The sequence below is a fragment of the Gorilla gorilla genome, chromosome 7 (assembly GCF_029281585.2).
Source record: "Gorilla gorilla gorilla isolate KB3781 chromosome 7, NHGRI_mGorGor1-v2.1_pri, whole genome shotgun sequence".
NCBI lineage: Eukaryota > Metazoa > Chordata > Mammalia > Primates > Hominidae > Gorilla > Gorilla gorilla.
Genome location: NC_073231.2, coordinates 11,032,880 through 11,044,875, shown reverse-complemented (window position 1 = coordinate 11,044,875; position 11,996 = coordinate 11,032,880).

Here is an 11,996-nt window from a genome sequence, read left to right as displayed (position 1 = left end):
TTCTCTTCTTAGATTTTGTGACTTTGAACTCTCTATCATGGGTAGTGTTAAAGCGAACTAAATATGGCCAGAGAAGGACTCCAGTACTTTTATATTCGAGTCCTTGTGGACGAACTGCAATCTAACTTAATAGGTAGACAAGACTGAGAACCTAACTTAGGAGTATGCAGCTGTAACAATAGCTGAGTCTCGGTTAATCCCAGCAGCCATACTTCAACCATTTATACGCTGCTGAGTGTTCAAACTGTGTTTAAATAAGGCAAATGCTGAGCTGTAGCCAACCCAGTTGTTTCTGTACATTACCCCTGATTTCTGTACATTACTTCCCTTTGTTTGGTCTATAAATCTTCTTCGGCTGTACTGGGGTCTCTCTAAATTCGCTGTGATTCTGGGGGCTGCCTGATTTGCCGTTCATTACTCAATGAAGGTCCTTTAAATTTAACTCAGCTGAAGTATTTCTTTTGCCAGACACAGCTTCTCTACATTTACCAGATTTAATGTTTGGAGTTCCCTATGGCTAAAGCTTGGGGCTCTGTAGCTTTCTCCTTCCAGGTGAGCTTATCAATTCCTGAGATGTAAAAGACACACACACCTACTGATTTGTCCTCATGCAGTGTCTGGACTACATACACACACACACACACACAGACACACACCACTCTAATTCACATCTTAATTTGGATGTCACTCAGACCTCTCAAACATAACATGTTCAACATAGGATTTTTTTTTTTTGGAGGCAAACTCTGCCTCCCGGGTTCAAGTGATTCTCCTGCCTCAGCCTCCCAAGTAGCTGGGACTATAGGCTCATGCCACCACACCTGGCAAATTTTTTGTATTTTTAGTAGAGACGGGGTTTCACTATGTTGCCCAGGCTGCTCTTGAACTCCTGAGCTCAGGCAACCTGCCCACCACCAGCCTCCCAAAGTGCTAGGATTATAGGTGTGAGCCACTGCACCCGGCCTCAACATGGGATTTTAAGTTTTTTCTCGTAAGGCCATGTATTATTATTTCCAATTATTTTTCCTCTTCCATGAAAGAGGATTAAACATCCCACCCAGTTCCTAGTTGCTTACATACCTTCTTGGGGAAGGGTCTACTTACCAGGCTTGCCATGTGTGGTGTAACAAAAATGTACATCTGTTAAATGAGGCTAATCGATACATGTTCTTGGTCCCTAGTTCCTGGCACAGAGCTTCAGAAACCCTTGTAATTTCCTGAGCACTAGGAGTGTCTTTGTGATGCTAATGAGGTGACCCCTGGTGGCCCCTAGGTGGCTTCAGGATGGGGGCTGGTCACCAGAAGGACCAAGCACTTGGTTAGAAAGTTGGGACTTCGGTTGATGATGACCATGGGGATGGAGGAGAGGACCAGAGATTGAGGTCAATCAACCAACTTAATAAATTTAATCTCATGCCCACATAATGACACATCAATAAAAAACTCGGCAGCACAGCCTTGGTGGATGTTCTTAAGAGGAGTTGATGAACGCATTGATTGATGTCCTGGCCCTGGGAGGGTGATGTGTTCAGATTCCACGGGGAGAGGGCATCAAAATTTTGCATTCCCTCCCAGACTTCACGCTATTTCATTGCAATTGTTGATTTAAGTCTGTTTTTGCTGAATTATATCTAATTATTTCTAATATAACCTCTAATGTAACATCCTTTTAGATTTTCTTTTACTTTCCATTGTTTATTATCGTCATATGCTTTCAAAATTCTTCAAGATTTGAAAACTTAAAGGCGTATGTAAGTGTAGTGAGTAGTTACTTTCCCTTTCATGCCTAACATTGTTTTGTTCCTTCTTTTCTTCCAACCCTTGGTCAAACTTTCAGAAATTTGTCTGTTTTATTAGTCTTCTCAAAGAATCATCTTCTGATTAATTGATTCTTTTTTCTTTATATTGATTTTGTTACTTTCTGCTATTATTTTCTTCCTATCACTTTCTTTGATTTACTATGTAGCTATTTCCCCAATTTCTTTCTTTCTTTTTTTTGAGACAGTGCTTGCTCTGTTGCCCAGGCTGGAGTGCAGTGGTGAGATCTCGGCTCACTGCAACCTCTGCCTCCCAGGTTCAAGCGATTCTCCTGCCTCAGCCTCCCAAGTAGCTGGGACCACAGGCGCGTGCCACCACACCTGGCTAATTTTTTGTATTTTTCGTAGAGACGGGGTTTCACTGTGTTAGCCAGGATAGTCTCGATCTCCTGACCTCGTGTTCCGCCCACCTCGGCCTCCCAAAGTGCTGGGATTACAGGCGTGAGCCACCGCGCCTGGCCCTCCCCAGTCTATTTCATTCAATATTTAGCTAACAAAGTTTTAGGTTTCTTCCCCCTTTACTACTAATATAAGCAATTAAGGCTGCATAGTCTCCTCTAACTATTGCATTAGGTATGTCCCAGAAGGTTTTATTTCAGTTCTAAATATTTTTTCATTTCCATTATGATTTCTTTTGATGTATCAATTATTTATGTTTTCAACCTACAAATACAGTTTTCGGACTTCTTTGAGACAGAGTCTCACTCTGTCACCCAGGCTGGAGTGCAATGGTACGATCTGGGCTCACTGCAACCTCTGCCTCCTGGTTCAAGCTGATTCTCGTGTCTCAGCCTCCTAAGTGGCCGGATTACAGGTGTGCGCCACCATGCCTGCTAATTTTTTTTTGTATTTTTAGTAGAGATGGGCTTTTACCATGGAGGCCAGGCTGGTCTCGAACTCTTGGCTTCAAGTGATCTGCCCACCTCGGCCTCCCAAAGTGCTTGGATTACAGACATGAGCCACTGTGCCCAGCCTAGTTTTTGGATTTCTTCATACAATTAATTTCCTACATTATGCTTAGTTCAGAAAACATTGCCTGTATGACCGTGTATGAACTTAAACCTGTTGAGTCTCTTTTTTGCTCTCCCTGATTGGAGCTCTGGGCCGGTCTGGCGTCTTTGGCCTCTTGTGCAGTTTTTCCTGGTCCTCTTCCTCTCAGCGTGTCCTTCCAGAAGTTTGCTTTTCTTTAGGGAGTCTCAGCTGCAATGCCAGTGACTTTTCACAGGTCTACTTCCTCATCTGCTGATCCCGTTCGACATTAAAACCCAAGCCTCTGCTCCCCAAGAGCCTGCTCTGCCCTACCTGGCAGCGGCCGGACCCCAGGACCTGGACTCGGCATCCCGGCTGCCTCTCTCTTGACTCCCCACCGCCTGGGGATTTCCATTCTTTATTAGGAGTTCTGCAGTGCTTTTGGAAGGCAGCTTGTGACATTTCCATCACTATCTGTAGGTCTGTTGTGCCAAAGGGTGTTTAGGTTTCGGTCATTATATCCACTCCATGCTTTTTCGAACACTGACACCATTGTGTTTATTTTTCTTTTCTCTTTCCATTCTCTCCAAACAGAAACTGTACTTCTCGATATGATTCCCTGTAAGCAGAGAAAGGTTCACATAAGGAAGCAATGACAAGAAAAGCACAAACATGAATGTTCCCTCTATCTGCAATTAAGTCACTACTTGTTATGTGAAATAAAGTAACAGGTTATTAATGGCAGAATTATGGAAATGGAAGGCAGATGAGTGGTTGCCAGGAGTTAAGGAAGGGACAGAAGCTGGTGGGTTCCGTGGTTATAAAAGGGCCCCAGGACAGAACCTTCTGGTCACGGAGCTGCTCTGTGTCTTCACCACAGTGGTGGTTACACGAGTTTACACACTAAACAGACAAACGCTCGCACAGACCTCAAATACACGGACGCCCGGACAAGTTATATCAGGCTCCCAGTTGACATAGATGTACTTTTATTTTTATTTTTATTTTTATTTTTTGAGATGGAGGCTCCTTCTGTCACCCTGGGTGGGGTGCAGTGGTGCCATCTCGGCTCACTGCAACCTCTGCCTCCCGGGTTCAAGCGATTATCCTGCCTCAGCCTCCTTAGATGTACTTTTAAACTCAAGTTATCTAAAAAAGGGTCTTGTCGGCCGGGCACGGTGGCTCATGTCTGTAATCCCAGCACTTTGAGAGGCTAAGGCAGGCGGATCAGGAAGGTCAGGAGATTGAGACCATCCTGGCTCACGTGGTGAAACCCCGTCTCTACTAAAAAAAAAAAAATACAAAAAATTAGCCGGGCATGGTGGTGAGCGCCTATAGTCCCAGCTACTCCGGAGGCTGAGGCAGGAGAACGGCGTGAACCCAGGAGGCGGAGCTTGCAAGCTTGCAGTGAGCCGAGATCGCGCCACTGCTCTCCAGCCTGGGCGACAGAGCAACACTCCGTCTCAAAAAAAAAAAAAAAAAAAAAAAGAGTCTTGTCCCAGAAAGACGCCAAGAGCGAGTTCTTGGATCTCACATGGGAAAGAATTCAGGGCAAGTTGCAGAGTATAGTAAAGTTAAAACTGCTTATTAGAAACTATTACAGAGTAGGGTGTCCTCGAAAAGCAAGGAGGAGCACCTTAAACGTAATGCTTGCCTATATAGCATATTAAGGCAAAGAAGAGTGTAATTTATGTTTTTTAATTATACTTTAAGTTTTAGGGTACATGTGCACAACGTGCAGGTTTGTAACATATGTATACATTTGCCATGTTGGTGTGCTGCACCCATTAACTCGTCATTTAGCATTAGGTATATCTCCTAATGCTATCCCTCCCCCCTCCCCCAACCCCACAACAGGCCCTGGTGTGTGATGTTCCCCTTCCTGTGTCCGTGTGTTCTTATTGTTCAATTTCCACCTATGAGTGAGAACATGTGGTGTTCGGTTTTTTGTCCTTGTGATAGTTTGCTAAGAATGATGGTTTCCAGCTTCATCCATGTCCCTAAAAAGGACATGAACTCATCATATTTTATGGCTGCATAGTATTCCATGGTGTATATGTGCCACATTTTCTTAATCCAGTCTATCATTGTTGAACATTTGAGTTGGTTCCAAGTCTTTGCTATTGTGAATAGTGCCACAATAAACATACATGTGCATGTGTCTTTATAGCAGCATGATTTATAATCCTTTGGGTATATACCCAGTAATGGGATGGCTGGGTCAAGTGGTATTTCTAGTTCTAGATCCCTGCAGAATCGCCACACTGACTTCCACAATGGTTGAACTAGTTTACAGTCCCACCAACAGTGTAAAAGTGTTCCTATTTCTCCACATCCTCTCCAGCACCTGTTGTTTCCTGACTTCCTAATGATCGCCATTCTAACTGGTGTGAGATGGTATCTCATTGTGGTTTTGATTTGCATTTCTCTGATGGCCAGTGATGATGAGCATTTTTTCATGTGTCTTTTGGCTGCATAAATGTCTTCTTTTGAGAAGTGTCTGTTCATATCCTTTGCCCACTTTTTGATGGGGTTGTTTGTTTTTTTCTTGTAAATTTGTTTGAGTTCATTTTAGATTGTGGATATTAGCCTTTTGTCAGATGAGTAGATTGCAAAAATTTTCTCCCATTCTGTAGGTTGCCTGTTCACTCTGATGGTAGTTTCTTTTGCTGTGCAGAATCTCTTTAGATTAATTAGATCCCTTTTGTCAATTTTGGCTTTTGTTGCCATTGCTTTTGGTGTTTTAGACATGAAGTCCTTGCCCATGCCTATGTCCTGAATGGTATTGCCTAGGTTTTCTTCTAGGGTTTTTATGGTTTTAGGTCTAACATGTAAGTCTTTAATCCATCTTGAATCAATTTTTGTATAAGGTGTAAGGAAGGGATCCAGTTTCAGCTTTCTACATATGGCTAGCCAGTTTTCCCAGCACCATTTATTAAATAGGGAATCGTTTCCCCATTTCTTGTTTTCATCAGGTTTGTCAAAGATCAGATAGTTGTAGATATGCAGCATTATTTCTGAGGGCTCTGTTCTGTTCCATTGGTCTATATCTCTGTTTTGGTACCAGTACCATGCTGTTTTGGTTACTGTAGCCTTGTAGTATAGTTTGAAGTCAGGTAGTGTGATGCCTCCAGCTTTGTTCTTTTGGCTTAGGATTGATTTGGCAATGCGGGCTCTTTTTTGGTTCCATATGAACTTTAAAGTAGTTTTTTCCAATTCTGTGAAGAAACTCATTGGTAGCTTGATGGGGATGGCATTGAATCTATAAATTACCTTGGGCAGCATGGCCATTTTCACGATATTGATTCTTCCTACCTATGAGCATGGAATGTTCTTCCATTTGTTTATATCCTCTTTTATTTCATTGAGCAGTGGTTTGTAGTTCTCCTTGAAGAGGTCCTTCACATCCCTTGTAAGTTGGATTCCTAGGTATTTTATTCTCTTTGAAGCAATTGTGAATGGGAGTTCACTCATGATTTGGCTCTCTGTTTGTCTGTTGTTGGTGTATAAGAATGCTTGTGATTTTTGCACATTGATTTTGTATCCTGGGACTTTGCTGAAGTTGCCTATCAGCTTAAGGAGACTTTGGGCTGAGATGATGGGGTTTTCTAGATATACAATCATGTCATCTGCAAACAGGGACAATTTGACTTCCTCTTTTCCTAATTGAATACCCTTTATTTCCATCTCCTGCCTGATTGCCCTGGCCAGAACTTCCAACACTATGTTGAATAGGAGTGGTGAGAGAGGGCATCCCTGTCTTGTGCCAGTTTTCAAAGGGAAAGCTTCCAGTTTTTGCCATTCAGTATGATATTGGCTGTGGGTTTGTCATAGATAGCGCTTATTATTTTGAGATACGTTCCATCAATACCTAATTTATTGAGAGTTTTTAGCATGAAGGGTTGTTGAATTTTGTCAAAGGCCTTTTCTGCATCTATTGAGATAATCATATGGTTTTTGTCTTTGGTTTTGTTTATATGCTGGATTACGTTTATTGATTTGTGTATGTTGAACCAGCCTTGCATCCCAGGGATGAAGCCCACTTGATCATGGTGGATAAGCTTTTTGATGTGCTGCTGGATTCAGTTTGCCAGTATTTTATTGAGGATTTTTGCATCAATGTTCCTCAGGGATATTGGTCTAAAATGCTCTTTTTTTGTTGTGTCTCTGCCAGGCTTTGGTATCAGGATGATGCTGGCCTCATAAAATGAGTTAGGGAGGATTCCCTCTTTTTCTATTGATTGAAATAGTTTCAGAAGGAATGGTACCAGCTCCTCCTTGTACGTCTGGCAGAATTCGGCTGTGAATCCATCTGGTCCTAGACTTTTTTTGTTTGGTAAGGTATTGATTATTGCCTCAATTTCAGAGCCTGTTATTGGTCTATTCAGAGATTCAACTTCTTCCTGGTTTAGTCTTGGGAGAGTGTATGTGTCGAGAAATTTATCCATTTCTTCTAGATTTTCTAGTTTATTTGCATAGAAGTGTTTACAGTATTCTCTGATGGTAGTTTGTTTTTCTGTGGGATCGGTGGTGATATCCCCTTTATCATTTTTTATTGCGTCTATTTGATTCTTCTCTCTTTTCTTCTTTATTAGTTTTGCTAGTGGTCTATCAATTTTGTTGATCTTTTCAAAAAACCAGCTCCTGGATTCATTGATTTTTTGAAGGGTTTTTTGTGTCTCTATTTCCTTCAGTTCTGCTCTGATCTTAGTTATTTCTTGCCTTCTGCTAGCTTTTGAATGTGTTTGCTCTTGCTTTTCTAGTTCTTTTAATTGTTATGTTATGGTGTCAATTTTAGATCTTTCCTGCTTTCTCTTGTGGACATTTAGTGCTACAAATTTCCCTCTACACACTGCTTTGAATGTGTCCCAGAGATTCTGGTATGTTGTGTGTTTGTTCTTGTTGGTTTGAAAGAACATCTTTAATTCTGCCTTCATTTCATTATGTACCCAGTAATCATTCAGGAGCAGGTTGTTCAGTTTCCATGTAGTTGAGCGGTTTTGAGTGAGTTTCTTAATCCTGAGTTCTGGTTTGATTGCATTGTTGTCTGAGAGACAGTTTGTTATAATTTGTGTTCTTTTACATTTGTTGAGGAGTGCTTTACTTCCAACTATGTGGTCAATTTTGGAATAGGTGTGGTGTGGTGCTGAAAAGAATGTATATTCTGTTGATTTGGGGTGGAGAGTTCTATAGATGTCTATTAGGTCCACTTGGTGCAGAGCTGAGTTCCATTCCTAGATATCCTTGTTAACTTTCTGTCTTGTTGATCTGTCTAATGTTGACAGTGGGGTGTTAAAGTCTTCCATTATGTTTGTTTGGGAGTCTAAGTCTCTTTGTAGGGCTCTAAGGACCTGCTTTATGAATCTGGGTGCCCTTGTATTGGATGCATATATATTTAGGATAGTTAGCTCTTCTTGTTGAATTGATCCCTTTACCATTATGTAATGGCCTTCTTTGTCTCTTTTGATCTTTGTTGGTTTAGAAGAGTGTAATTTATTACAAAGATTTGTGATCAGCTTATGACAGGCTATTAATACTGTTATTTTCTTGTGCAACTATTGATTTCAGCAAGAATTTATGAATGTGCTGTTATCTCTAAAACGAACCCTATTCTTAAACTAGCAATGCTGTTTGTTCTTCAAATACCGGCACATTTCTGTAAGTTCTGGTTCTTTAGGTAGGTAGTTAGCATCACTAACTCGTTCCCTCAACTATAAACATCCTGTGACTGAGAGTGCTCATCCCTCAGGGAATGTCCCCCATCAGGTTTGGCTTTATCCAGCCTTTATTCAGGATGGAGTCACCCTAGTTAGGACGGCTCTGACAATTCTGATGTTCTCATAATCAGTGCCCTAGTTATTCTCCAATACCTCGATAAGAATCTCACAAGGTGTTTGCAACACTGTAAGAAATAGCAATTTGGTCTCGATCTCCTGACCTCATGAGGCCGGAGAATGGCGTGAACCTGGGAGGCGGAGGTTGCAGTGAGCCGAGACTGGGCCACTGCACTGCAGCTTGGGTGACAGAGTGAGACTCTGTGTCAAAAAAAAAAAAAAAAAAAACAAAAAAAACCAGAAATAGCAATTTGGTTTAACAAGACATTACATCTTGTGCAGAAGTAAATGAAATGTACATTTATAATATCCCATTGCGTATTCTAACTCCCTGCTACTGAAACTGCATCCACATCACCGGAGAGCTTGTTAGAATCCAGCCTTTGCAGTGAGCCATGAGTGTGCCACTGTACTCCAGCCGGTTGACAGAGGGAGACCCATCTTGAAACAAAGAAGAGAGAGAGAAGAGACAGAAGGAAGGAGGAGAGAGAGAAGGAAGGAGGAGAGGAGGGGAGGGGAGGGGAGGGGAGAGAAATGCAGCCTTTCTGTTTCCAAATGTACTGAAGTAGAATCTGCCAGTTAACAATATCCCCAGGTAATTTGAATTTGTATTAAAGTTTGAGATGCAGTTGTCCAAATCCTTTATTAAATTGGTATGCTTAGATTTTTCTCATATAATCTCAAATGAAATTATAAGGGGCATGATTATAAACAATTATCTAGCAATGATCTCTCAAGGCCTTGAATGGCATTTCCAAAAACATGAGATGATAATATTTACTGTAACTCAAGGTGAAAAATGTTTCATCAAAGACTGTCAATGTCTGCCCAAAATACTGGGAGCAGCTACATGGAACACAAAGACGCTCTCAGGGACCATCAAGGGAAGTCTCATTTGTGACATCTCTTCAATGTGCCATGTTTCATTTTCAAAGACGTTTTCTGAGTGTGATCTAAGTTCTCTGTCGTGCATAGACCATTTCAGTTTGGGACATCTTGGGTGCACAGAGAAAGCCTTGTGGGTCAGGAGTTCTGGTATTTAGATTCTTTGCACTGAGTTACTGCTCATGGGTGGCGTGTCTTTCGAGATCTCAGCTTCTTTGTCAGTGATAGGAGGGACTGGGCCAGACCGGCAGTTTTCAGGCAATCTCGGAAGTATCTACAAAGGCGCTGTGCAGCCTACCCTTGTGCAGAGAAAGATGAGATCCTTGGGTGAGGATCTGAAACCCTCGTGTGACCACCCCCTACCCCAGCTTAATGAGAGCGGTCCTGATACCATGTTTTTACCTATTGTATTTCTTTATGCATCCTCATGTGAACAAAGGTTGTTGCTATTGAAAGAAGGCTGAGAACAAACGTCTATTAAGGAAGGTCTCATGGAAATACTTTAGATTCTAAGTTTAAGGACCATGTAGTTACCCTGAAGTCTATGGGACACAGAACACGTATAGCACTGAGGATAGAGACCTCAGTAAACATTGCAAGATTGATCATTAATTGTCATCTGTAGGATACAGTAAATTCCTCTTCGAAGTTTAGCCTGTTAATGTCTTTTAAAATTCAAGAGGGAGAATATTGTTAAGTACGCTGAGTTCTGAGTTCCTCTCCAAAGAACCAATGTGTCAGTATATTCAGCTTCCCTGTTCTTTGTTCTCCATTTTAAAGTTTAACTTTCTCATTCTTTACATCTCTTTACCCCTAGTTTTAGTAAACAACCCCCTCCTAGCCTCTATCACCTGTTCTGTCCTTAGTCATCCATAGTCACCTGTTCTGCCCTTAGTCATCCATAGTCACCTGTTCTGCCCTTAGTCATCCATAGTCACCTGTTCTGTCCTTAGTCACCTGCCCTGTCCTTAGTCATCCATAGTCTCCTGTTCTGTCCTTAGTCATCCGTAGTCACCTGTTCTGTCGTTAGTCACCTGTTCTGTCCTTAGTCACCTGCTCTGTACTTAGTCACCCGCTCTGTACTTAGTCACCCTTAGTCACTTGTTCTGTCCTTAGTCATCCTTAGTCACCTGTTCTGTCCTTACTCACCTGTTCTGTCCTTAGTCATCCTTAGTCACCTGTCCTTAGTCACCTGCTCTGTCCTTAGTCAACCTTAGTCACGTGCTCTGTCCTTAATCACCTGTTCTGTCCTTAGTCATCCTTAGTCACCTGTTGTGTACTTAGTCACCTGTTCTGTCCTTAGTCATCCTTAGTCACCTGTTCTGTCCTTAGTCATCCTTAGTCACCTGTTCTGTAACTGTCCTGCCAGTCTGGCTTGTACCTCTGCTGTCTTTAAAATAGCCAATTGGAATTAGCTTAGACTGTGCGGTCCAACCCTAGTCAATAGGGGAAAGATATAGCAGTAGGGCTAGCTGCATTAGGAATAAGTCCCCCTTCCCCTCCCTTGTCCAGTGTGCTCTTGCCATTGTTCCATCCGCAAGATGCACCCTTCTATAAAAGTAAATTGCCTTGCTGAGAAAACTTCTGCCTGAGTGCCATTTTCACTAGGCAGCACTGAGCATTTAATTCCAACATCATCCCATCCAACAGCCTCACAGTTGCCCTGTTATGGCTGAACGAGCTTGTAGTATAGGCCTGGGCAGCATGAACACAGATTCCAGAGTGAGACTGCCAGTGCCGAAATGAGACTATTAGTTTTTATTTATTCCACTTTTGTTCTAGGTTTCACTGAAGAAATGTTGGTTTCACAGTGCTGCCCAGATTCCCCTGGGCTGTTATCTGCATATTACTTTCTGTCTGATGGGTCCTCTGGGTAGCTGATACAGACCTGGAGTTCAAAGAGCAAGAGATGACTAAGCGTGACTCCTGGGAAAAATAAAAGCGGGAAGAAGCAGGCTCAGGTATGGAAAGCCTTCTGGCCACTGTGGAGGTCTGACAGCTTAGACCACATGGCAGGTCACACGCAGTCTCGGCCAACTCCACAGGGAGTTCTAGGGTGAGGAGCCTCATGTTGGGCTGAATCAGCCATGCCCTGTGCCTTTCTGTGCCCACATATTGGCTGGGGACTGCAGAGAAAGACCATGGCCCTAACTTGAAAGCCAAGGCCGATCTTAAGTGAACTACCAGATGCAGGTTGGTGAGTGTTAGCTACCTGCACTCATCGCTGTGGAAGAGAAAGTTCTTTCTCTAAGGGCGATCTGAGAGCTACTGCCCTGGGGCTGCCATGTAGCTCTCGTTCTCTCTTTTTTTTTAAAAAAAAATAGCTTTATTGGTGTATAATTCACATGCCTTAAAGCTTACCCATTAAAACTGTTCTGTTCAGTGATTTTAGTAAATGTATACAGTTGTGTAACCAAAATCACAATCCAGTTTTAGAATGTTTCCATCATCCCAAAATGTTTGCTCTCTGTTCCCACTCCCATCCCCAGCT